This window comes from Lissotriton helveticus, chromosome 2_1 (assembly GCF_964261635.1).
Source record: "Lissotriton helveticus chromosome 2_1, aLisHel1.1, whole genome shotgun sequence".
NCBI lineage: Eukaryota > Metazoa > Chordata > Amphibia > Caudata > Salamandridae > Lissotriton > Lissotriton helveticus.
In genome coordinates, this window is record NC_136059.1 from 2,126,280,747 (window position 1) to 2,126,308,256 (window position 27,510).

The 27,510-nt window shown below is 45.4% G+C and overlaps 1 protein-coding gene across 3 annotated transcripts in view; it reads right to left on the reverse strand.

The window, feature by feature from the left end:
- VEGFC (vascular endothelial growth factor C) overlaps nt 1-27,510 on the reverse strand; it is a 551,666-nt gene that overhangs the window by 232,648 nt on the left and 291,508 nt on the right. The gene's annotated exons all lie outside the window — the stretch shown is intronic.

A 27,510-nucleotide genomic window follows, 5' to 3' on the forward strand; every position in this document is an offset into this window, starting at 1 on the left:
TTTCGAGAGCACATGTATGTAATTGGACCTGTGTATCTCGTGAATCTCATTCTGAGATGTCTGTATTTGCAGCTCATTATATCTTTACAATAAACTTTTGAAACCTAGAAGTTGTCCGTGATCTTTGAGAGTAGAGTCCTTTATTGGGTGAACTAACTTTGCAGATAGGTGTACTGTTTTCTTCCAAGACAGGCAACAAAGGTTCAGTCGACCAGATCGAGGTTTGGATCAATAGATATAAGGTATCGATCAAAATCTCGCCCTTTCAGTTGGTAGCTATAGAGGATGGTTGCCTTCTTGAGGACGGTGACCTAGGCCAGGTTAGCTTACCCCAAGGCCCCTAGAAATCGATGATCGGAAGAACAACCCGCCGAAGAAGATCTGGATGACGTGAGACAGAAAAAGCAGCAGTATCGGTCGAGAGTGAGTATAAAGGGTTATGCGTGTTAGATTGCGGTGTTTTGTATTGTATCTATGTTGTAATGTCTGGCGGAGTTGAATGTCTGTAGAGTGACTGTGGAACAGGTTGTGAGCGCGCGCAACCGGTGGAAATCTTAAGTTCAAGGAGAGCTTAAGTGGTTCGGGTGTATCGGACACCCAGAGTAATTGTCAACTAGTGTGAAGGGGGTCATGAGGTACCATTGATCACCCGAGAGACCGAGATAGGGGGAACGTAAGAGTGAGTGCGTGAGTAACGGACGCTGGTCGGAAGTTACTGTGTGTGTGTAAGTAACCTATCAGAGGGACGATAGACATCTCGTCAGTTGTGTTGACAATTACAGATAGACTGTGGACGTACAGTCGAGAGAAGTGACCGCTTGGTCGGAAGTAGTCATTTTTCAGTGTATGAATGGGACGCATGCATAACCGGGAGACGAGTTGAGAAAGGAGGGGTGCTGCTGCGAAGCGGAGAAAAAGGGACGTCAGGTGGTGTCGCGCAGTGATTGGCTGACCGGCGAAAGACCGCGCTGTGATAGGCCAGCTAGCGAACACGTCAGACAGGGTCGCGACGTGATTGGCCAACAGGAGAAAGACCGCGCTGTGATAGGCCAAGCTAGCAAAGCCGCGACAGGATTGGTGGATTGTCATCAGGAAGTAAACAGAGTAGCGAGGCTGGATTTTGTGCGAATAATTATGAAGTGTTTTAAATGGTTGAAAGCGCTGTTTAAGAAAGAGAGGCGAGGATCGTATGAAGGGGAAGAAGCCCCGCCGGAGGGTACGCCAGCTCGTTACATGGCAGTAAATGTTGGGTTGCATACGATCCTTTGGATATCAGAGTGGAGTAAGATTACTGAAGGAAATGAGGAACTGACGTTCCCGAAGTACGGGACGTTCAGATTAGAGGTGTTACATCGATTGAAATCAGTCATGACCTCAAAGAGACCCTTGCCTAGACCAACCCAGTTCGAAGCCCTTGATGCCTGGCTTAGGGCAGCGCATGAAAGGAATATGAACAGACGACAAGAAAGGGTGAAACGCTCGGTAAGGGCAGTACAGGATGCCAGGTGGGATGCAGATGCTAAAAGATGGAGAGTGCATAATTTGGAAATAAATAAACTGTACCCAGTGTTAGAGGCGCCAGTAAATAAAAGCCCCCTAGAAGAAGATGATGAGAGCGAAACAGAGGATAGCCTGATAAACAGATTATTGACAGACAGGCCACCCCCATATAATAAAGCAGGGGGAGAGGTCGAGAATACTGAAGGAGCAAAGGGGGGCAATGCAGGAGAGCATAGACCGCTTCCCAGTTCAGAGTGGGATCCTGAGCCAAAGAAAGAGTTGCTCCAGCCTAGTCAGGTGCAACAGGTGGTCGGTAGGTTTGTGGTGCAAAGAGCGCCGGAAACGGAAAGCGCCACATCCTACCCATTACCAGATGCACTACAAGTACCTGTTACCATAGGTCCTATAATATCGATATATGACCAAGAGAGAGCAAGAGGGGAAGAACGGGTACGGAAAGACAGAGAAAGAGCAGAGAAGGCTAGGAGGAACGATACCACTAATTCCCCAAGTCAGATGCCGATACCCAGAGAGTGGAGTACACCGATGCACACAGCAGGGGACTCGGGAGGAGATCCTGGGGGCCCTAGATGGCCAATGGATCTGAGGGGATCTGGACGAAAATCCTTTCAAGAGCTAAATGAGTACATGAAGCAGTGGGATGAGGCAGTGAAGGCTCAAAAGGGCATCAATGCTGCAGAAGCAGAAAGGGAAAGTCAGGACAGCAGAGCACGGACTCACTGCGGGGCTGGGGAGAGTAGCCCGGAGTGGGACTGTAGAGGGAGTAGGGGAGTCACCCACTGGGCCCGGAATGGAGGTAGAACAGACCTGGAAAACGGGGGCCCCGGGAGTGGAGGGGTGGCGTGCCCAATACTCAGTGAAGGGGAGAGGAGAGCGCAAGAGTACAGGAACAGCTTTAAGTGTCCACACTGTGTGCCTGGCACCAGAGAACAGAATGGGAGTTGTGAGAGGTCGCACCATAGTCCCTGTGATGACAGAAATGGGGGCAGCCCAGGGAATATGGGGAACCAGGAAGGATCGTATCGGATACTGAGCGATACGAGGCAAAGGGAGTGTAGCGACCAGAGGGAAAATAACAGAGAGGTGTGCGGTGAGAGGAGAGAAGAAGAAGAGAGTGGGCAGAGAGAGAGTGGGGGTAACAGGCCCGTGTTCCATCACCTTCCAAGATCGGATGGCCGAGCATGGGACCTGGAGAGATGGGAGCAAGGGAGGCCACCCACTAACTCTCCTGAGCCCAAACGCAGAGCTCGAAGTTGGGATGGTAGGGAGACCAGTGAGCCCCCTTCAAAAGACATATTGCGAGCTGAGATAAAAGCCAAGAGACTTGATGTCTCCAGCTTAAGGTCAGATCTGGATGACATGGTAGATGGTACCCTGCCTTTAGAAAGAATGGAAATGTATGAACAGGATGAAATACTGTATATGGCAAAGGACATCACACGAAAAGCGAGAGCAGTCCATGAGAAGTTAGTCGAACTAGCAGGCAAATATATGGTGGACTTGTCAAGAACCAAAGCATTACAGGGTAACCACAGGCTACATTACTCAGATCGAGATCTAGATGAGAGGAGAACGATTGGGCTGAAAACACACATAAGGGAACTGATTACTGGAATAAGGACTTGGAGGGCACTAGATAAATGGGAAGAGAGGTGGTCCAAGAAAGGGACTGGCAGGAGAAGCATGATTGGTATGACACCAGGACAGCAGGGAATAGAAGCTTACCCTTTGCGTGAAGTTGCCAATGGGAGCTATGTACATGTCTCTTGGAGTAGGGGAGATTTAGCTGCTTTTACCACATCTTTCCCCAAGTTACGAGAGAGCCCCGTGGAGTGGTACAAGCAAGTCGAGAGGTTTGTAAAGATCTCAAAAGTCCTATGGATAGATCTGAACACGCTGTTTGACATTGTAGTACCAGGAGATCTGTGGACAGCATGCAAGGTTAGCGCTGAGTGGCCCACAACGGAGCCAGAGAGAGATGCTAGGACTAATGGGCCGTCCGAGATCGTGATGGCAAAATTCGAGAGAGTGATGACTTGGCTGAAAGAAAAAGTGCCAATGCAAGACATAGATTGGGTCAGAATAGACAGAACGAGACAGGAACCCAAAGAGACAGTCCATGAATATTACGAGAGATTGCTGAAGGCGTTTAAACAGTATAGCGGCTTGGATGTAATGGATCCAAAGGACATAGGGCAATTTGTGTCCAAATTCGTCTTGGGACTGAGACCGGATATTAGTTTAATGATTCAGCAACACTCGATTTGTTGGCAAAGTAAACCACTAGATGAAATACTGAGATATGCCAGGTACTGCTGTGATGAGGTAGACTCCAAGGCTAAGAAACTAAAAGAAAAGCTGATGGTGGTACAATTGCAGACAGCAGGAAAGGGGGGACCGCAACAACAGCAGCAAGGGACAGGTACAGGAGGTAAGAAGCAGTACGGTCAGAACAAGGGTAATGAGGAGAGTACTACCTTTAGACCCAGAATAGACATAGCTACCTTGAAGAAAACGACTAGGTGCCACCAGTGCAACGAGCTGGGGCATTGGAAACGCGAGTGCCCTTACAATGTAGAGATAGGAGAGCAAGAGATAGAGGAGGAAGAGGTTCAGAGTGCACCTACAAGAGGGGTAACGCCATACCAAGGGAAGGTGCTCAAAGGGGGGGGGGCTCCTCCTCGAGCTCAGTTCCCGCAACCTCCTCGAGTAGGGAGTATGGGTAAGACCTATAGACAAATGCCCCTGTTTGTGGAAGGTGAAGAGTGCTATTATGTGGACCCATTAACTGGACAGAGAGTGGAAAGAGAAGACTGCACCCTTGGGGCAGCCTTAGAGGTAGATCAGAGGGGACCCTATGTTGAAGCAGAAGTAGCAGGGTGCCCTACGACATTTCTGGTGGACACAGGAGCCACTAGATCCATGATCAGATCAGCTGCAGTTCCAGACCTGCCCATGTCTGGAGAGACCATACAGGTGGTAGGGGTCGCAAACAGGAGAATAACCAGCCAATTGACAGAACCGGTACAGGTGAAAATAGGGAAGTACAGCGATGAGCACCAGTTTGTGGTTTGCGATTCAAGCCCTGTGTGTCTGCTAGGAAGAGACCTGTTGTGTAAATTAAATTGTACTATATATTGTACACCTCAGGGAGTGGAGGTATTGACTAATGATGATGATGCAGATTTCAAAGTAGCAAACTCAAGAATATGTGTGGAGCTGTACCCTACTTTGACAGTGGACGAGCTTCCCTGGGACTTGAGAGAGACAGTGGCATCAGAAGTATGGGATTTCACTGGGGAAGAGATTGGATTGGTTAAAGGGGTGGACCCAGTGAAAATTGTAGTGAAACCGCATGCTGAGTTCCCAAGAACACCCCAATATAAATTGACTCCAGAAACGATTGCAGGCATAAAACCCGTGATCGAGTCCATGATTAAACAGGGAATACTGAAAGAAATCGTGGGTAGTCCATGTAACTCCCCGATTATGGGTCTGCAGAAACCAAATGGGAAATTTCGGATAGTGCAGGACCTTCGAAAGATTAATAACATAGTCGTTTCATGTTGTCCAGTGGTACCGAATCCATCAGTGATACTGTTTCAGATTCCATTCCAAGCTGAGTGGTTCACTGTGATTGATCTTTGTCAGGCTTTCTTTTCGATCCCTTTGGACGAAGATAGCCATTTTCTTTTCGCATTTAAGCTGGAAAATCGCGTCCTAACATGGTGTCGTATCCCTCAGGGGTATACAGAGAGTCCATCGATCTTTAACCAGCTTTTGAAGAAAAATCTTGAAAGTCTAGTGCTGCCCCAGAAGTCAGTTCTGGTCCAGTACATAGACGACCTCCTTGTGGCGTCAGAAACAGAAGAAGCTTGCAGGGAGGACTCCATTGCTTTGTTAAATCACCTAGCTGCCAATGGGCACAAGGTGTCCCCGGGAAAATTGCAGTACTGCCTGACAGAAGTACAGTACTTGGGACACAGAATTGAGAAAGGCAAACGAAAAGTGTCCCCAGACAGGATAGAGGCGATCATGAAAATGAATGCGCCTCAGACACAGAGAGAGGTCAGGATGTTCCTAGGGATGGTGGGTTATTGCCGACAGTGGATCGTGAACTTTTCACTGAAAGCAAAACCCTTGCAAAAACTGACGCACAAGGAGGTGAGTGATCCGGTACCATGGGACAAAGACTGTTTGATGGCATTCTTACAGCTGCGAGAGGACCTGTGTCGTGCTCCGGCATTGGGAATGCCTGATTACAATAAACAATTCTTTCTTTACTGTTGTGAGAGGGAAGGTTGTGCGTTGTCTGTGTTGGTCCAAATCCATGGGAATGCCCGTAGACCAGTTGCTTATTTCTCGGCTACTTTAGACCCAGTAGCCGCAGCGTTGCCCGGATGTCTCAAATCCGTTGCTGCAACGGGTGTCAGCATTGAGAGATGTGAAAATATCGTTATGGGGCACCCGTTAGAGGTGTGCGTGCCACATTCTGTTGAACTGTTGATGACCAGGACCAAAACACAGCATCTGACCAATAGCAGGCTCACGCGCTATGAGCAAGTTATTCTTGCTGCAGAGAACGTGACCCTCAAGAGATGCTCTGTTTTGAACCCTGCTACCTTAATGCCACTTCCAAATGATGTTGATGATGATGATGAATATACAGACCATGACTGTCTCGATGTGACTGAACTATGCACCAAACCCAGACCCGACATCGTAGATGAGCCACTGACCGACCCAGACGAAGTTTTCTTTGTCGATGGCTCATGTGTAAGAGACGAAGTTGGGCAGTTGAGAGCAGCGTATGCTGTTTGTACAATTGAAGGAGTTGTGGAGGCAGGGTGCCTGGAAGGAGTAAACTCCGCTCAGGTAGCCGAGATTATTGCCCTGACACGTGCTTGCTTAGCAGGCAATCAAATTCGAGTCACCATCTACACCGACAGCCAATACGGGTTTGGGGTAGTTCATGATTACGGGCAGTTATGGTCTCAAAGAGGGTTCATGACTTCTTCAGGCTCTCCCATTCGCAATGGAGAGTTTGTGCGCTTGTTGTTAGAAGCATTGCAATGTCCAGCAAGTATCGCAGTTGTAAAGTGCATCGCACATACCAAAAATGAGGACTTTGTTTCGAAAGGCAATAGATATGCTGATGAAGTTGCACGGTATTGCGCGGAACAAGGTTACTCTTTCACAGAGGTGGATGTGGGTGGAATAAATGTAAGAACTGAATTAGCCATGATACTAGAAACTGTTGATACTTGGGATGAACTGTCAATTATGCAAGAAAATGCTCCTGATTCTGAAAAAGAAACGTGGGAAAAGGCAGGATGTGTAATGGGTGAGACTCATTTTTGGGTCTCAGCAGACGGCAGAGCAGTGTTGCCCAATGAGATGGTGAGTCCAATGGCTAGACTCATACATGGTCCCGTACACTTAGGGAGAGATGCTATGCTGAGAGTGTTTAGACAGACTTGGTACAATCCTAAGTTTAGAATAGCAGCAGAAGCAGTGTGCCAGCGTTGTGTGACCTGCCAGCAGCTGAACGTAGGGAAAAGAACACCAGTTGCACTAAGTCACATAGGAAGATCAGGAGGTCCATTCAACAGAATGCAGATAGATTTCATTGAAATGCCAAGATGCAACCGCCTCCGCTATGTCCTGGTGGTTGTTTGTGTGTTCTCCAGATGGGTTGAGGCATACCCTACACGTAGGTGCGACACCCTCACAGTGGCTAAGTTACTGCTTAGAGAACTTATCCCTCGTTTCGGGGTGCCGGCCTTTTTGGAATCAGATAGGGGAACACATTTTAACAGCGAGCTTGTGAAGATGATTTGTGTTGCACTAAATATAGATCAAAAGCTACATTGCAGTTACCGACCAGAAGCCTCAGGAATTGTGGAACAAATTAATGGCACGATCAAGTCCAGAATAGCGAAAGTGTGCTCCTCAACGACCCTGAGTTGGCCTGATGCCCTGCCATTAGTACTCATGAGCCTTCGTAGTACCCCAGACAGAAGAACAGGGTTGTCACCACATGAGGTGTTAATGGGGAGAGCAATGAGGCTGCCATCTATTCCAGCTACTGCACTGTTAAATATCACAGATGATATGATCCTGGACTATTGTAAGGGGCTGTCTGACGCCATGCGTTCTGTGTCCCTTCAGGTGCAGGCTGCAGAGGTTCCAGCGTGCCAGGGCCCTTGCCATGACCTGTATCCTGGGGACTGGGTCCTGGTGAAGAAACATGTGAGAAGAAGCTGTTTGGATATTCGTTGGCGTGGGCCCTACCAGGTCATCCTGATCACAAGTACAGCTGTAAAGGTGGGAGGCCTGCCCAACTGGATACACGCGTCGCATACGAAAAGGGTTCCAGCACCTCTGGAAACAGCTCCTCTCTCGGATGGACGTCCAGCTGAGGACCAAGAAGCCATAGAGGGGGCTAGCCAAGCTGTAGAGGTGCCAGTGGAAGCAGGGAACGAGTCTGACCAAGCTGAGGACGGTCAGTACAACAGCGAAACAGAAGACGCTACAGAAGGAGAAGACAGCTGGGAGTACGAGTCTGACCCTGACAGGTCTGAAAGAGAGCGAGAACAGACCAGAAGGAGAAGGAGTAGAAGGGCACGTGGAGAAGCAATTTGGCCGCAAAGAAGAAGTTCTAGCCTGAGGTCAACTCCAGAAGCAACCCTTCCTCCGATATCAGAAGACTCAGACCCAGAAGAAGGTGCTCAGGGCGCTGAAGCACCAGACCGAAGGAGGTCAAGAAGAGTGCGTGTGCCTAACAAAAGATACTCCACACCTGAGTGGACATATCTGGCGACAAATGTCTGTGAAACCGGAGACAGGGAGGATCCGAGCGGTGGTGGTGTCCAGTTCTGAGCCCATTATCACCGTGGAAATACAACTGTTGGTACCCGGTGTCGAACAAGAAGGGTCACTAACATTCGTGCTCCCCAGACCTCCCCGCCTCAGCAAGTTAAAACACATGTTTCTTACAGAATTGCGATTCCCCGACTTTGGTACAACGATAACAGCACATGAAGAGCATACTCTTCGCATGGAAATATTGAACTATGCTATTGAAGCTGCAACCACAAATCTAATAGTCGATTGTTAAAGGACTTTGTAAATAAAGCAAGCAGAAGAAAAGAAGATTACCTAGCGCCCAGGAAGCAGAGAATTTTAGGGAACCCCTTGAGTGGATGGAGAAGGGCTAGGGTTGTCTTTTTGAACTGTGAAAGGACTTTTGCGAAAAAGGCTGTCAGCCTCCAGCTGTGTGGATTCTAAAGACAAAAAGGATTGAAAGAGACTGTAAAGGAACGAGAGGAAAAGAACTTTTTGCAAAGAGAAAGGGAAAAGCTAGATTGTCTGAAGAAATGGAGGCCGGCACCCCGAACCGCAGAGCTAAATGTATAATAGGTACACTAATAGTAGGAGTGATAATACTAATAGCTTTAGTGGTAACAATTTCTTATGTAAAGGGACATGAGGAAGAGGTAAAGGTAACTGATGCGAATTCTGTAGTAACACTTACACCCACTGTTGCTGGTGAGAAAAGGGAAAACACTCAAGAGAAAGCGTTATTGGCTGCAGAAGCCCGCAGGCTACATGTGGACGAGTCCCAAGGAGACTTTAGGTCAAATGCTTATGCTAAACTTTTGTATGAATACGTGGATGCCATGGAGGTTAAGGATTGCTACGTCTGCATGCAGTTGCCTGCGTCTGTAGATGAAGGAATTCGATATCATCACCTCCCGCTGACATATGGCATTACATGTAGCTTGTTGCTTAGTATATTTTATGAGAGAGATAGTTTTGAATACTATTTCTCCAATTATGATTCTGTGTTGCCAGAAGTCCCAAATTATAAGCAGATGAATAAATGGGATTACTGGAAGAGTGAAGACAGATTGGCCAAATTCTTCATTCCTTGGATTACCTTAGATACTTCACATGCCCGTAGAAATAACCTGACATGTAAGGTGTCAGAAGTCGAGAAAAAGTTCATAGGGCAGGTGGATGATCGTTACAGGAGACAAAAGATTTTGAAAAAATCAGGACAAGGGAAAATAGATTGGACCGAAGAAGAGAAGTCACACAAGAGAAAGGGTAGTAGTGGTCCAATAGCTTTAGATAAAGCGCAGAGAGGAAAGTTATGTCTTCACCGAGCCAAAACGTATTATGAAAATGTATACGTGGGTGAAGTTGACTGTGAACATGCTTTTAATTTAGAGTACTACACTAAGGATTTCCTGAAGGGAATGCAAGTGATTCCAAATGTGTATTTTGTATGTGGAAGAAATGCTTACGTGAGATTACCTGACAACTGGTATGGATCATGTTATTTGGCAATTGTCTTCCCCAAAATATATCATGCACAAGACTTAGTGATCATTGAGGGTCAGACATCATCGAGGGGAAGGAGAGATGTAGGTGATGCCGAAATGGTTGGAGATGTCTTTGGAGCTATGTTCCCTCTTTTGGGAATAATCCTTAATGATGTTAAAATTAGACGACTGGCAACAGTTGTCGACAGGTTGTCTGCCAGCACTGCTCAGTCCTTAATGCTGGTAGAAGGAGAGATGCAATCGATAAGGGCTATGGTTCTTCAAAATCGGCTTGCATTAGATGTCTTATTAGCAAAAGAGGGCGGAGTCTGTAAGGCTTTGAAGGTCCAGGAATGTTGCACTTACATTCCAGACGCTTCGAAGCCCCTTGAGAAAGTTATTAAGAACATAACTAATATACACAAGGAGATCGAAGACTTGAGTAGAGAAAATGTCTGGGAAAAGGTGGGCCACGGAATGAGTACAGTTGGAGGGTGGTTTTCCACGTTAGGAAAAAGCTTTATTTGGTATATTCTGAAGCCTATCATCATAATATTGATCTGTGGGATAATATTGTGGGGATTGGTGAGAGTATTCAAATGGTACAGAGCAAGAAGGTCAGAAAGGGCCCAAAGAGAACAGTTGCAGAGATTGGCTGCCATACAAGATAATCAATACAGGAGTCTGAGAGCTCTGGAAGCGCAGAGAATGCCAGCAATAACTGCAGTTTAAATGTTAGTGATGACCCCGAGAGGTCATCAAAGGGGGGAACTGAGAGAGCGCAAACTGATATAAATGTATGAGTACATCACACTTATCTATAGTAAGCACAGGTCATGAAGAGAAATGCCATGAGTGCTAATAGTATCTGCAAGTATATTCAAAAATATATAGCTAATGTAGAGATTTAAGTGGAAGTGGAACTAATACAGAAATGTGTGACATTATATGATTTTATTAGACGTGATTATTTTGAATCTATGTCGTGTAGCTGTTAACACATAAGATGGTCTGTGGTAAAACGCAGAACGTGGTAGGCCACAGGGCCAGAGCTGGAGCTAAAAGGGAAGGTGTTTCTTTTCACGACACAGATTGTTTAACGTTTTTGGTCATTGCATTAATGGGCCATGATTTATAGTATTGTTTTCTAAATAATAGAATAAGAGTTTTAACATGCTTTAACTAAATGAAGAAGTTGAATGCTATAATCATAATGGGAATTATTGTAGGCCTGAAATGTTTTAGCATTTATTTACACGTACATGTCTGGGCTGAGAAATGTTGCAAGCCTTTTTAGAAGTCTATGAGAGTTGGGTTCTTGGCGGCAGATATCTGTCTGCAACAGGAAAGGGGGGATCCAATTATAAGTGAATGAATAGAGGTCTGTTCAGTAGACGGCCCAGACATGGAGGAGGGTTCTGGAATGTTTAAGGGGTATCAGCGGGCCGGAGAAGAATCTGAGAAGCAAGGTCAACTCTAACGTCTGAGGCCCAATACAAAGCATCATGGAAAAAGCCTGAAGTTGCACCACGTGAGGGGCGTTCCACAAGGGGCGTCTCAAAGGTTGTTGACTGTTTTGTATTAGGGACAGCACCCCTGGGTGGAGTTAGAGCAGAGACCTGAGGACCCTTTAGAGAGCGGATGGGTAGGCAGTGAGGGGTCATGACTGGAGAACTTTAGGTTTTCACCAAGAGACTTAGAGTGGGTGACTTCCCTTGGGGGTCATTCACTGCTGACACCTTTGTTAGGTTGGGATTTGGTTAAGTAGGGATACCATCTAGAACAGGGTAGGGACGCCTAACCTGTGTTTGTTTTCCTCCAACCTAAATGAAGGAGAGATATGCGTCTATGCTGATAGCTTTGCTATTTTTAGAACTTGTGTTAGTGATTTCTGTTGCTCGTCTGAGGGCTTTTCGAGAGCACATGTATGTAATTGGACCTGTGTATCTCGTGAATCTCATTCTGAGATGTCTGTATTTGCAGCTCATTATATCTTTACAATAAACTTTTGAAACCTAGAAGTTGTCCGTGATCTTTGAGAGTAGAGTCCTTTATTGGGTGAACTAACTTTGCAGATAGGTGTACTGTTTTCTTCCAAGACAGGCAACAAAGGTTCAGTCGACCAGATCGAGGTTTGGATCAATAGATATAAGGTATCGATCAAAATCTCGCCCTTTCACGTATTTGGTTGTTTTTGATGGATTATGCAGTACATTGATTAACGGCAGGCAGAATAGTTCCTTAGAACTAGATACATTTCTGTGTTATGCTACATACACTGCAAATCACAAGTACCTAAGGAGTGCCCAAAACAAGAAACATTCAGCCGCAACCATTTTATTTGGCACATTCTTGTTCAAACGTCATGCGTCGTGCCTTTACGTTTTACTTTCTGGCCATGATAAATCGATGAATTCTCCTTTGCCTACTACTTTGAATCTGTTTTTCGGGCATTAAACTTTACATGCTGCTTTTGCAGATTTCATAACCATGTCTACATTGTCTTTGGAGAACAAACTGAGCAAATTCAGTAGCAGCCACTCGTACTCCAAAGTGGTGGGTTGGGGGGGAGAGGGAAACACACAAAAAAACTAAGAATAAATAAAGAAAATAAAACATACCTGCTCCAACGGCCACCGCCTTGCTTCCGATCCTCGCCGTCCTTGTCAGGAGCCTGCTGTATACTGCGCAAACTCCCAACCAGCGCTGCTCACATGCAGGGCCGGACTGGGAACAAAAACCGGCCCTGGCATAGTCCTCGGGCGCCCCCCCCCCCCACCCCCGGGGGGGGGGATGGGAGTGCGACCGTGCTCTTTGCCAGGGCCAATATTTTTTACAGGGCGGTGTTTGCACCTGTAACAAAAACGCCCCCTAGGGGCCCAAACCGGCCCCCACCCTTGCGGCGCACCGGGGGATTGCCCGGTGCCCGCAACAGCCAGTCCGGGCCTGCTCACATGCTGGGAATGCTATTCCCAGCAAGTGAGCAGCGTTGGGATTGGTCTGAGCACCTCGGTTCAGCGCTCAGACATAGACTGGGAGCCTTTATTGGTTTCTCCACCCAGCTGTGCAACATAGCTCGGTGGAGAAAGGCTAAGTGCGCACAATGGTTTTGGCCGGAACCGTCATGAGCACTTGGCAGAGCTCACCACCAGCCCCTCCTAACGGGTGCTGCAGCTCGCAGCCTGCAGGGCTAAAAATTAAATGATAATAAAATGTTTTTATCATTTTTTTAATTTTGTCCTTTGCCTCTGCTGGCTTTCAGCAGGGGGAGGGACCCTCCTCCACCATAATGGAGGGGCCACGCATTAGAACCCCAAAAGCAATCACTTAAACACCTAGAACAAAGTTCTCAAACCAGTAGGTGTAGAGATTTGGTGTGTATGAGCTTCAGCTGGAATTGCTCCTGCCAGATATGCTTATACAACTGACACCAATACAACCTCATCTAACACTACCAGCATAAGGTGACCTTCCATCAATTCTTTGAGTACCCAATACCAAGGTTCACCAACTAGAATCACAATTCCACCAATTTTCAGAGATTATACCAACAGATCCAAAACAAGAAAACAGAAAACAAACCAGAAAAAAATCAAGATACTCTCAATTCCATTTTTCAGTTAGAGCACAGCATGCAAGCAAATTAAGCTCCATTATGACACTTGGAAATGGGAAAAGATCCACTGTAATGCACAGTAGAAACGCTATGATTCTGAATATAATGTAAACAAACAGGGCCCTGCACATTTCTGTCTCCAATGGTTTGCTTCCATTTTAAATTACCTGAGTTAGAATCTTAAATTCAGAAACTTCCTGTAGTGAGGCCATCAGTTTTACACAGTGTCTCCTAACAAATATTCTAGTGATACCTTCTCACTCTCTCCTTAGAAGCATCAGACTCTGTGAAATACTTTTTTGCTCCTCTATGCCAAATCTACTCCCCAAAGAGTAAATTATGTTCCTCTGTTCTGAAATGTCCATGTCTCACCTGAGCCATCTTCTAACAAAACATCAAGCCATACTACCAAGACAAGTGACTAGTAAAAGTCCACTGGGTGCAATGCCGAGATCACTCTGTTCTCTGGTAGGGATCCACGTCCTCTGACCACTTATATGATCTTGTCAATTACTCCTGGAGATGAAAGGCCACAAACTCTCAGATCTATTGTCAACTCATGCCTAAGCTCTGTATGCCCTGCACCTCCAAAATATCAACTCTCTTGTCCATAGGCAGGGGCAGCTCTTACGCTAAGGCGGAGGATGTCACCCCACTGCTCACAGAGCAGGAAAAATAAAATGATCATAACATTGTTATCATTATTTAATTTTTCTTAGGTTCCAGGCTGGCGTAGGGCAGGGTGAGGCTGGGCTGGTGACACAGGGGGAGGAGTGGTTTCCACATTTCAAGTCAACATGACGGTTTGGCCGGACGTCTTGGACCAACCAAACAGTCATGTGCACTTTGCATGTTCCTCACCAGACTGTAGTAGACAGCCTGGTGAAGAACATGCACAGGCTCCCATTCCCCATCTGAGCGCTGAATCATGGCACTCAGACCAATCACGACGCTGCAATGTAGTATTGTGATTGGTTAAGGGGAGACGGTCACAGTGGCTGTGAGGACGTAAGTGTTTTTTGGAGGTATTTTGTGCCCCTATTAGCCCCCTCCACCCTCATTACCTGCCAGACGATCTGAGGCTTCCACTAGGTTGATAAGACTTTACCAGGAGATGGAAGTATTGGGGCCCCTTCCCAATCATAACTTTGAGGCAAAGCCACATCGCTTTAAAGAACACTCTCTTCCTCACAGAAACTCAGTGTAATTAGGCAAGGGCTGACCCAATAGATAACCACCTCAGGATGTTAAGCAAGAGCTGTGCTGCAGTGGCGACCGCCACACACAAAAGTGGAGGGGCGGTGTTCAGACAGATGGACGGGCAGTTGGGGCGAGAGGATGGGGAAGGAAAAATAAAAATGTTTAAAAACGTACCTTTTGCCACAGACTCTGATGCCGGCGGCAGCCTCAGAGCTCTGCCAGCAGTCTCCGAGAAGGCAGAGGCTGATCAGCCAATCCTGACTCTGCTCTCCTGCTGAGAGAGCAGCGCCAGGATTGGTCTGAGTGGCCTGCTCAGCGACTCAGACACTTTTGTGTATCCTGCAGCTTTTCTCCAACCCAGCTGTGAACACAGCCGAGTTGGAGAAATAGAAGTGTGCATGTATGTTTGGCTGGCCTAGGACGAGCGGTCAAACATGCATGCGCACTTCTAGGTTGCACACCACCTGTCTGTCATGGCCCGACCCCGAACCGCCCTGCATGCATGTCAGAGCCAGTCACAGAAAAATAAAATTATATTGTTTCACTATCATTTTATTTTTCTGTGACTGATTGTGACGATTGGGGCGATGCTCTACTGCCATTGCAGAGGACCCACCTTGGCTGCTGCATTCTGCACTCTCTGGAGCATTAAATTGCATTAAATACACCCAAGATATGCTGCGGTTGTTGTGGGTCTATTCTGCTGTGATGTGCTGCTAGTTTCTGATAGGTGTGTTTTTATCTATGGGCAATGAGCTCCATTCTTTGAAACGTATTTATATTTTTCAAATAAAACCTGCGGTTTTGCTTGGGTATCACTATTGGGCATGCGAAAGAGAGGATGGCAAATTCTCTTCAGTGTGGGAGTCAGGGGAAACTCGCAGTCCCATCCAGATTATTATACATTCATATGAATGAATTAACAGCCAGGGCCGATTGAAAGGTTTTTCTCTGCTGGGATTTCTCTGAGGGGAACTCACAAAGTGCTCTACTAGCAAAGACCTTGGAAGATTGTCCCGCACAATACATTCTTCTTTTGCACACGGTTATTTATGCTTCTCTTGGACAGCCCTTTAATGTGCGCCACTTCCGAGCTGTCTTTTCACGTCTAATGCCCAAATACCCGATTCACCGTTTCGTGTGTGGCCGAAGAGCATCTAAACCCCAGTGCCCACTTTCAGGAGCAAAGAGCCGGAGGACTATGTGAATATCACTGTTCCGGCCTGAGCTAACCCACTGGCTCTTAAGGCATGCTCAGGCAAGAGCAGAAGGAAATGCATGCCTCAGGCTAATACATCCAGGCAGGAAACCTTTATCAACAACTGCATTTGCATTTTAGGACCTCTTGAGTGAATCCATGCTGCATGTGACCTGTGATAAATGTATTTATCCTCACCTTTTACTTCATTTTAGTAAAAATATTTGTTTGACGTGGTTTTGTGGTTTAATTCTCTAATCCGCTTAAGGACGTTTTCGAATTTAATGTGCACCACAAACTACTGTACTTGTTTTTGCTGCTAACAACTGAAAACAAAGGTACACTGTGTCTGCGTTGGTATGTCAAATGAGAAATTGTTCTACCTTTATAAAATGGACTAGTTTGGCACCGCATACAAAGAAAGAAGAATTTCACAAGCACAAACGTAAGAAAACAATTGAAATACTTTCTTCTATGTGGGGGATTTCATTGGGTGTGCGCCACTTGCCTGTGACAGGACTAATTTCTTGCAGATTTCTTATTTTTCTTCGTGCTGCAAAATGAGGTTCTTGCTCACTTGCTGGGAGTGCTTAATTTGTAAAAGAATAAGTGGTGGTGCTCAAAATTTACCTCAAAGCCTGCAGCTCGTGCTTCTGAATGTCAAGGGTGCAACATACTAACACTATATAGTCTTCAATCCACCTCACGTCTCTTTTATCCACCACCTTATATTTTCTGGCCCTTTACCTCACTATTGCATGTTCTTTTTCATCCCTGCTTTCTCTAGTTGTCACTGTTTTTCCATCATTTTATTCCTCCTTCTTGCCCTCTTTTCTGCCTATAAGCCCCACCTGCAGCCATCGGCTCAAATTAAATACAATGTGCAGGTTATTAATGCCAAAGAAGGCAAAAAAGTTGTGCTTCACAAAATCGTATTTCTATAGACTTAGCACATATGTAAGAATAACGTGTATGTGTAATAACGTGTATTATTCCTTTAAACCTAATCTTAAAGAACTTTTACAGTTAAACATATAACATGCCTCTGGTCGTATCCAAGTTTGTCACCAGCTAATGGTTGCTGTATTTCCCCAGAGCAAGACTCTATCTTTGCACCCCTAAATAAGGTCGAATTCAGGATGAATCAATTACTCAATACCCTACTTCCCCCTGAAATCCCCTGCTTCCTCCAGCTGACGTCCTTGAGCACATGACTTACCAGTGCAACTGAAAAATACCCTTGTAGCCCCCTCGTGAAGCACTGCATCTCAGCATTCATCATCAAGTAATGCCTTATTTAAACATTCAACAAAGACATAAGTGAACACATAGATACATCCTTCTTTCTTGAAGTAATGGTCATTACTCTTACATATACATACTCAAAAGAGATGACCACTGCAGAAGAGATCAGCACGGCGATTATCCTCTTGTTCTACTATTTTCCAATGTTTTGTTTAGGAAAGAAATCCAATTGGGCTTTCTGGGGATTGTATGGTCCAGGAATATTTTCTAATGTTTATGTCCTGGATATTTAGCTTAGCAGATGCTATCCGGTTGGGGGTTCATGCTGGCTATGGTGTGTGCAAAACACAATTTAATTTGAACCATGACAGGGCTTTAGATTCCCGCCACTGTGGAACCTGGCAGGGTACTCCAACGAAGTGGATGATAATGGTGCTGCTCAGCACCTTTAGAATTTAATAGGCTCTAACACAATTCATCTCGGTGAGCCTTTTCATTCCTGTAGGCAAGAGCCAACCTACGACTACGGGATACAATTCGCCCTCTAGAGGGACCTTCGAACTTTGGGTATTCAGATGGGTCGTGTTGTTTGTGGATTGCATTGGTGGACTAATACATGTATTACATATTTCCAATCCCTGCTTATCCATGCCACCTATGTTGAACACTGATCATAAGATTGAGCTAGGTAGGTGTTGGTTCCATCAATAGATGTTCTAGCAATAGTATCCACAATTGTCTCTTTCAGAGGTAGTTCTTTTCAGCTGCAATTTTGATAGGAGTTTGGCAGTATCTTATATGTGGAGGTCAGACATTAAGTAGCCAATGCACTCAAAATGCGACTGCTTGAATTCTTGAGTCATGTTTCTTGCACCCATAGGTGTGTTTACTTTGGTAGATTTGCCCAGGCTAATGCACTGAAATTTATATTCACCACAAATACTGGTACCTGTTCACCTGTGAAAAACCCACATCAGAGAATCTGCAATTCGCTGTTAACTGGTAGTGAGTATCTATCAGTAAATTAGAATGAGCCTCACATGTCTCACATACACCACTCACTTCCCCTGTAAATTACACTGGCTCCAATAAACATACAATTGTTAAGCTGGCTGCCTTCCTGTCAAACCATAGACGTGTATTTAAGCACTTTGGTACATTTGAGCGGGATTCCATTTTCTTTGTGGAAGTCTCTCAGGTGTTACCCTATGTTGGAAATAGCTCTTTGTGTAGGGTTATCCCCATACATGTTGCTTCTTCCTCCTATTTTCCTCCTATTTTACCTGACCTGTTTTTGTTGGCTTTAGGACTCTGGCACTTAACCACTGCTAATCAGTGCTAAAGTGCATATGCTTTAAGAGTAAATTGTTATTTTGATTGGTTATTCATGACTGACATATTTGATTTACTGGTAAGTTCCTACTAAAGTGGACTGAGTGTGCCAGGGCCTGCAGACTGGTTGCAGAACCCAAATAAGTAGCATGTGTAAAAGTGCCTCTGCCACTGCAATGTCTGCACCCACAGTTTTAAACTGCCATGTAGGCCTGGCATGTGCACCCTCTTGCCAGTTCAGAAACTTCCCTTTCCTTACATATAAGGCACCCATCAGGTAGGCCCAAGGTTCCCCCATGGGCAGGGTGCAGTGAATGTAAAAAGTAGGACATGTGCTGATGTGTTTTACATGTCCTGATAGTGAAATACTGGCAACTCAGTTTTTCACTTTTGAATGGCTATATGTTTCATAGGCTAACATTGGGGTTGCATTGCAACATCTTACAAGCATAACTTTCCATTGGAACAAGATGGAGAAATAAAGTATAGGCTCTCTGAACTCAGAATTTAATAACACATCTTTTTTGGAAGATGGCTTTGAAATTATGTGTTCGAAAATGTCACTTTTTACAGCAGCTGCTTCTGCCAAGGAGAGGACAAAGACAGGAAATTTGCAGTGAACCTACTTGAAGAAGAATCTCCAAGAGCTTGTGTGTGCTGGGCTCCTGTTCTGAAGTCTCAGGGACTCAAAAACTACACCTGCACCCCAATGACCAGCACCTGGAGTCTTCTGTGGGCTCCTACATTCATGAGGGCACCAATTTCAGTTCCTGGCCCTTGAGAAGTGTGTGGTTGGTACTACCAAGCAAGAAAAATAAACTCTGATGCCATCATTGCCGCCGCCAGCGATGACTCGACATGCACTGAGGTCGGGGGATACCGCTTGTGAAGTGCACGATGCACCGCCCAACCTGCACCGCAGCTCTGATGCCCATCGATGTCTGCCAATGCTAGCAGTTATTGACCTCCCCCAACATCAGCGCTCATACTGACGCCATCACCGCCAGCTGCCCGTTAACCAAAACTGATAACTGGCGAGGTTGACTGTATAAACTCTTCTTCGCATCACCTCACCGGAACCAACACCTCACCACTGACGACTTCCCCTGTCCTGGACTAGACGCATCGCCTCCTCATGGGCACGATGCCTCGCCTCACCCATAGAAACCAGGGAACCTGCCTCGACCTCTGCACGTATGCCTCACCTCCAGGATGCCTTGCATCTTCCATAGACTTCGTTTCTAAGGTACTATCATTTGGGTGTCCATGTGACTCAGTGGCCGAAGCCACAACCCTCGCGGTCAGCGCCCTACTTTGGATTTATGCCTGTCATGATGTCACAATAGTCCCAGGTGGAGCTATTGTATGTCTACAAGTTTTATTTTTGCAATAACTGTTCTAAAGTGATTTCTTTATACCTGTATGTTGGATTTTTGTTGTTTTAGCCTCGTTTGGTTGAGATAAAGATATTTTATTCTTCTAGACTGGTGTGGTTTCCATTTGTGGTGTTTTCACTGTGTTTTTGTGTGTTTTGAGTACAAATACTTTACACATTTCTAACATCCTATCTTTCAAATGTCTATGTTGAGCAACTGGCTAGGCTCCTGGACTTCATGTATACTGAAATTACCTCCTGTGACACCTGAGTAATAAGGGCTGTTCAACTAACACTTTTCAGCAGGGCTTGATGGTGATCAGGAGATTAATGGTGAGCTACTGGCTCACTGTCTTTGATAACATCTACACTCATGATGGTGGGTAGGAATGCCAAACACTTTTCAGCTTCTTACTGGCTGAGTGCAAAGAGCCCATTTCTTAATCCTGTAGAGATGGTTGGGACCTGGGGTTGTGTTTGAGAGTAACCTCACCATAACCACTCAGTTTTTGGTTGTCGTCTCCTTTTGTGCTTATTGTCTATATGGAGTACCTGATGTGTTATCTGACTCTTGAAGACAAAAGTATTTTTGACTTTTGCCATATATGCTTCTGCCCTGACAATGGTAGTGATCTTTGCTTAGAGATCCCTACATTTCTCATTGGCCACCTTCACGTCTAGCAAAAGAGTGATGCTAGACTATCAACTGGAATCCCAAGGTTCAAATCACACTAAAGCTCTACTGAGGAAGCTCTATTCGCTACCCACTGAGGATACAGTGGGCTTCAAAGTGTTCTGTTGTATCCTTGGATGCCTTTATAGCTATACTGAGTATCCATATTCAGCATTACACAACATGGACCCCATTTCACGGAAATGCCAGGGGTAGCGGAAGTGACATCACACGGCCTTTGACCTCTACTTTCACTCACACATGCACACTTACACATACACTCAAATTCACATATATACACTCTCTTACACATAAACACACTCTCATCCCGAAGCACACACACAACATACATTTAAACAATTCTTGTACTTATCTCAGATTTCATTGAAGGGCATATTCTAGCTTATTGAACTCCATTTTTATTACACTATTAGTGAATAGTATATTTTATTTATACACTTATAATGTAATAAAAAATTGACAGAAAACAAAGTGAAGCCACAGCTGCCCCTGATTTTCTTTCACCAAATGTGCCACCTTTGAGGCCAGGGGTAGCAAAAACAGTGCTAGGGGTAGAAAAGGGCAAGCAATGGGGTCGCTGATGTGAGCCCTAGCGACCCCTAAATGTCGTCCATGTTGCACGCTCAGTAGGGACTTGAGTAAGGCTCTGTGCTCATCCAGCAGAACTATTTGGACATTATCCATTCTTTCAATTCTGCCATTGCAGAATAGGTAAAAGACATTTTTCAGTCCTTTGACTACCCTGTCGAATTCCTTGCCACCCACTTCCAGGCTTACTCCAGCCCTTAACCTCTTTTGTAAACTTTTCAAAATCGGTTTGCCTCAGTATTCATATTTCAGTATAAATGTTGTCTGTTGGAAATGGCCCTTTTAGCAGGGTTATCCCCAAACTTTTTTCTTCTTCCTCCTTTATTTTTCCTGACCTGTGGTTGTTGGCAATAGGACTCTGAGCACTTTACCACTGCTGTTCAGTGCTAAAGTGCATATCTTCTCTGTATAAATTGTTATTGTGATTGGTTATCCATGATTGGCATATTTGTTTTACCAGTAGGTCCCTAGTAAAGTGTGCCAGGGCTGGTGATTCAAATGCTACAAGTGGGCCTGCAGCACTGATTGTGCCACCCACATGAGTAACCTTAAAATGGTGTCTCAGGCCTGCCACCGCAGTGCCTGTGTGCAGTTGTTAACTGTCATGCTGACCTGACCAGTATCCACACTGGCCAGGCCTAACCCTTCCCTTTCAGTACACATTGGACACCCCTATGGAAGGCTCTAGGTACCCCGCTGGGCAGGGTGCAGTGTATTTGAAAGGTGGAGCATGTACTAGTGTGGGTGATATGCTTTGGTAGTGAATGACAGCCATTTTTGCTTTCCACTATTGAAAGGCTATCTTGCCCATAGGCTATAATGATGAATGCTGTGTATAATGTTTACCTGCATATCTTCCCATAGGAGCAAGATAGAAAATAAAAGTCTGGTATCCCTGAACTCAGAATTTAATGACACATCTTTTAGGAAGGATGTTTTTTAAATCCTGTGTTTGAAAGCGGCTGCTTTCTTTTCTGACCTTTCTGTGCGCCTTTGGCTGTTTGTGAATTGACTGTCTGGTTTGTGAGTGACAGGGCTGGGGGATTCCAAGAGACAGAATGAGTCCACCCAGTGGTGAATAGAGAGGTCTGCATCTAGATAGGAGGGAGGAGTTGCACCTGGGACCTGAATAGGAGTGTGCCTCTACCCCACAGTGCTGGCTCCACCCTCTGTGGTGCGTCTGATGTCTCTGCAGAGCACTGTGAAAGGAGAGAAGGAATCATGTCAACAAAGTGCTCCAGGGCTGTGCTTTCCCTCCACAATGCTGGCTCCACCTCCTGTGAGGCGTCTGATGTTTCTGCTCTGCACTGTGAAAGGAAAGAAGGAGTCATGTAAACAGAGTGCTCCAGAACTGGGTTGGACCGGGCTCAGAGCCCTCCTGCACAAAGGGAACAAAGAATTTTTGGGGCAAAAGTACAGGACCCCAGACCACTGAACTTTAGATCATCCTGGAATTAAGAAGGAACCTCTGCCAAGGAGAAAGTTGGAAGACTGAAGAAGGAAGACTGTCCTGCTGTGTGCTTGTGGACTGACCTGCAGTGCTTTGCTGCCAAGTAGAGGGGAAGGACTTTGCTTTGTGCTCTGTCCACTTGCTTGAAGGAATCGCCAAGGGCCTGAGAAAAGCTGGCTCCCTGTTAAGAAGTCCCAGGAACAAAAGGACTTCACCCACAGCTTCCCTGAACTCTACTGAGAGAGTTCTATCCTTCCCAGAGTGCTTGGGCCAGTTGTGGTGCCTCTGGAAGTTGTACCTGTGCTTGGGAAGATGGAAATCAAGATACTGAAGACTTTCGGCAAAGTTTCACGCATCGCTCACTTGCGGAGCGCATTCCCGTCAGTGCGAGGAAATTCCCACCGCTGCGAAGATCGAGATCGTCGCAGCGCCTGTTGCCGCTGCAAGAACCGACGCATCCTTCGCTTGCGGAATGCATCACTCCGGTGCGTGAAAAGTACCATTGCTGCAAACATCGTCGCATAACCTGTCGTCACTGGGTGAGATCGTCGCACCGCCTGCTTGCAAACCGCATCACGTCGCTGCGAGAGTCGTCGTAGAGCCATTGCTTCGAGGGGCCGCGAGAGGAGAAGATCGACGCTGCGCTGCGCATCACCGCCGCACCGGAGATCGTCGCCGTCCCGAAGATCGTCTCATCATATCTTTTGCGAGCCACTTCCACCGAAACCTGCGCACCGGAATCCACGCAAGGTATCGCATCCCTCCCAGTACAGACCGGAGTCACCGTAACACGCCCGCTGCATCCAGCGGGGTTGTCGCATCGCCTCCCCAGGGTCTCAGGAGTGACGCATCGCTTGCTTTTTAACGCTGGAGCTTTCACTTGGAATTTTTGTTGCATCTAAAGGTACTGTTGGCTGAAGCGTGACGCAACTGTGGGTTATTTTAATGCAACCTTAAGAACTCCTTTGAAATCATATTCTTGAACTGTGTATGTTGGATTTTTGTCGTTTTGGTCTTGTATAGTTTAGATTAAATAGCTTTATTTTTCTAAACTGTTGTGGAGTCCGTTTGTGGTGTTTTCACTGTGTTACTGTGAGTGTTGGTACAAATACTTTGCACATTGCATTTGATAAGCCTGACTGCTCGTGTCAAGCTACCAAGGGGGTGAGCAGGGATTATCTAAAGAGTGTATCCTTCTTACCCTGACTAGAAGCGACGGTCCCTATTTTGGACAGTGGTACCTACCTCTGCCAACTAGAGACCCCCAGTTCTAACATTTTCTAAAAAAACTGCTAACATGACATAGTGTAGCATAATTTTAGCCACTATGCCCTGCACAACACTACACACTTGCATTCACAATGCGCTTGCCAAATGTTTTATTTGTACATAAGAAAGGTACGTGATCACCCACTGTGGATTTTATTAACTGCTAGTTCAGTGAATGTTCTGCTGTTGGGCACGCGGGCGTACAGCAACTTGAGAAAGTTAAAATATACATTAATGATCTTCACTGGGTTCAAATTTGGAGGATTCTGCATCACGAAACAAAGCTTATATTTTGACATTATTAATTGTAGAGGTTTAAATCCTTCAGCCATATTTTTTGCAATGGGGAAGCCTGGATGAGTCTAAATATGTATACCAGGGCTAGAAAGTATTTAGATGTGTATGAACATTTGACAACTTCAGTGAATGTTTTCCGTGAATTGGAAATTAACAGTTCAACCGAAGGGCAAAACTCAGAGGTAGGGCCCCTCATAGGTTGAAAAACATGGACATATTTTGAAGCATATGTGGATGCATTTGCATGCACTGTATAAAAAATATAGTATTTACGTTAGCACTTTTTAATATCATTCCATCTCTGTTTGTGTTCTTTGGAAAACACTGCAAAGAATCTACAACTTAATATTGCAACATTATCACATTTACCTCTTCCTGCTAAAATTATGCAAAGTTTTTTGTATTTCAATGTCATTGCAGGACTTCTGCCATTATGAGCAACTGAACAAATAATAACAGTGAATTTACAAGGTAATTTAGTATCATGTGTCATGCAAACGAGAACATATGACCTGCGTTACTGAATAGGCACTTCTATATATTTCTTTTCTGTTTAACTGAAGACCCATTAAACAGAGATAGAAATAAACATGTAAATATCAGGGGTCATTTATGTGTACTAGCCAAGATATAGCAATGAATTGCAGTGCACCATGAAAGGGCTGACACGCATTTAATTAACATACATTGACACAATCATAGTTTAAAGGAAATAGGTAGACATATTTTATTTGTTTAGAACCTAAGCTTGTAATAGCTGGCAGCCACGTGTGTGCAATACAAATGTCCCAAGTTCACTTTCTGAAAAACATCTCCTACACAGACTCCCAATTTATTTACTTGCTGCAACCACCTTTTGCAAAAAACACCAAAGATAAATTCAAAATGTGGGACTGGCACTATCAAATTTCAGGGTGCATCAGAAGTTAATGTAAAGAGACCTCCACATCATGAAGCCAATTGAAAACAAGCATTTGCTGCTGGAACTTTTGGGAACCCCCTCTGCCGACATATATTATTTAATGGATTTTGCTCTTACAATATTTTAGGGTGTTTTGTTTTAGCACACATATATCTGAACTTAAGTAGACCAATGACACACCGAATGGAGCTGCAGGGAAGACTCATATTTAAAGCACACATATATATTTCTGTGACGCGAAAACATATTTACTGATTGTCAGTTCTAAAGCTAAACCAGGAGTATTCTGTTGCCTGCAAAACAGCCAATGAATGGCCAGTGCTCTCGCTGCGATCTCTGTCTGCTGTTCCACTCCTTCACCAGGATTGCATACCAGTTAAGCACTTTGAACAGCGGTGGCTCCCCCGCTAAGGTGGAAGAGCGTTGTATTCCCTGCCAGCAGCGTAAAAAACCCCGATAATAAATCTGAATTTATTACTGTTTTATTTTGTTTCCTGGCGAGCCTTAGGTGGGGGGGAGAGGGGGATGACATGCACTGCTATCAGTGTGCATGTCAGTTTGCCCAGATGTTTCAGGCAGGCCATACCGGCATGAGCACTGAAGCTGTCTCCGATCCAAGCTGTGTTGCCGGGTTGGAGGCAGCTAACACAGGCTTCCAGTCTCCCTAGGAGCGCAAATCAAGGGCCCTCAGGCCATTCTTGAAATAGCGCTCATGCATGATTGGCCACAAGGAAATCTGGGAGCTTGGGCCTGCCGGTGAGCCACAAGAGGATCAGAGGAGCGGCGAAGCAGCGGGCTGCAAGCAAGTTCTTTCCCCCCCCCCTATTTCGTTGTCATCGTCATCGTCATGGTGTGTCTCCTAGGGAAAACTGTTGGGGAGGGGATACTGAGCTGAATGAGAATAAACCTGACATGTTCTCCAAGTGGCCTACAGTTAAGATTGTCAACTCTGTAGAATCTGGGGCCTTTATTAACTTTTTGGAGGATCTTTCAAGAGGGAAGGGTTGCCAGCCTCCATCTTGTCTGATAACGGTGTCCAGTTCCCCTCTCTTGTGATGTAAGAATTCTTGAGTGAGAGAGGCATTAAACATAAGCGGGCTGCGCTGTACCATCCCAAATGCAACAGTGTTGTAGAAAGGTTTGTGAAGGTGCTTAAGGAGGCTATGCAGTTAGTTGTAGTCTCAGGTAATGACTGGGAAAAAGCAGTAAAGAAAAAGGTGCGTGAGTACAGGTCACCCCACATCCCTCCACTGGTTTTGCACCCTTTCGGTTGTTCAAAGGAAGAGCAACCAACACTGAAGTGACTCCATTATGGGTTACTTCTAGAAGAAGGAGGCAGGCTGTGCTGTGTACTGAACCAAGGGGTGGAAAGAGAGAGAGTTGGTAAAGATGGAAAAGAGGAAAATGGGCTTCGATGTGAGGAAGGCTGTGAAGAAAACAGTGATTGTGGTTGGGGACTGGGTTAGGGTAAAATTACCTAAAAGAAAAATGGGTACGCCAAAGTTTGGACAGCCCATGAAGGTGGTCGAGCTGTTGGGTAATGCTGTCAAAACTCAGGATCATAGGGCCTGGAACCTTAACAGGATTGTCAAATGCCTACCTCAAAGAATGGGTGAAGAAGTGCCCTTTACCACAGAAGATATTGGGAGGAAGTCCGTTACATTGAAGCGGGTGCCCCTTGCTTCACAAGATGTGGGGAGAAAGTCTATCAGAGTGAAGAGGTTGCCCCTTCGCTTACTGGATTGTGTTTCTGATTAACTTTGAAGAGGGTTCCTCTTCACTTACAGCATTGTGTTTCTTAATATTTTTTATGTAATTTTCTTTCTTTTGCTATTTCTTTTACGCTTTGTACTGTTGGGTTCTGTTTTTATATTTGACTTTCTTTTAATGTAGCAAGGGGGGAGGTGATGTGGTGTTCTAGTGTTAGTCTTGTTCTATCTGTGTTGCTAAGGTTTCATGTTTCATTCCAGAATGTAATTCTTAATAGGAATGTTCACACTTGAATGTATAGACAGTTACAGTTTGAACCCGGAGGAGGAGGTCTCTATGGATGTTTCTTACATTAAATCCACTTTCCACCATCCTAATGGTGTGCTGCAGTTCTTGCTAAGGGGTGCCCTTCACCTCACCCACTTTTTCTTTTGGGTTGAGCACTCCGTGAAAGTGCATGTGTTTTTCACCTGTCTCCATTGTATGCTTCTCTTTCACAACACTTCTGTGATGCTCTCTCTCACCTGTGTGCTTCTCTCCCCACCCACTCCATGTTGCTCTCTCGCCCATTGCTTATCCTCCCCACCACACCCTATATGTTCCTTCCTAGACCAGTACCCTCATTCTTCCCCACAGGTTACTTTACCTCTCCACCCTCCCTGTTACGTCCATTTCCTGTGTGTTTTTTCCTCCTACTCATGCACAGAAAAAAAACACTTTTACATTACTTATGTTTTTATTTTATTTAACTACCCAACTAGGT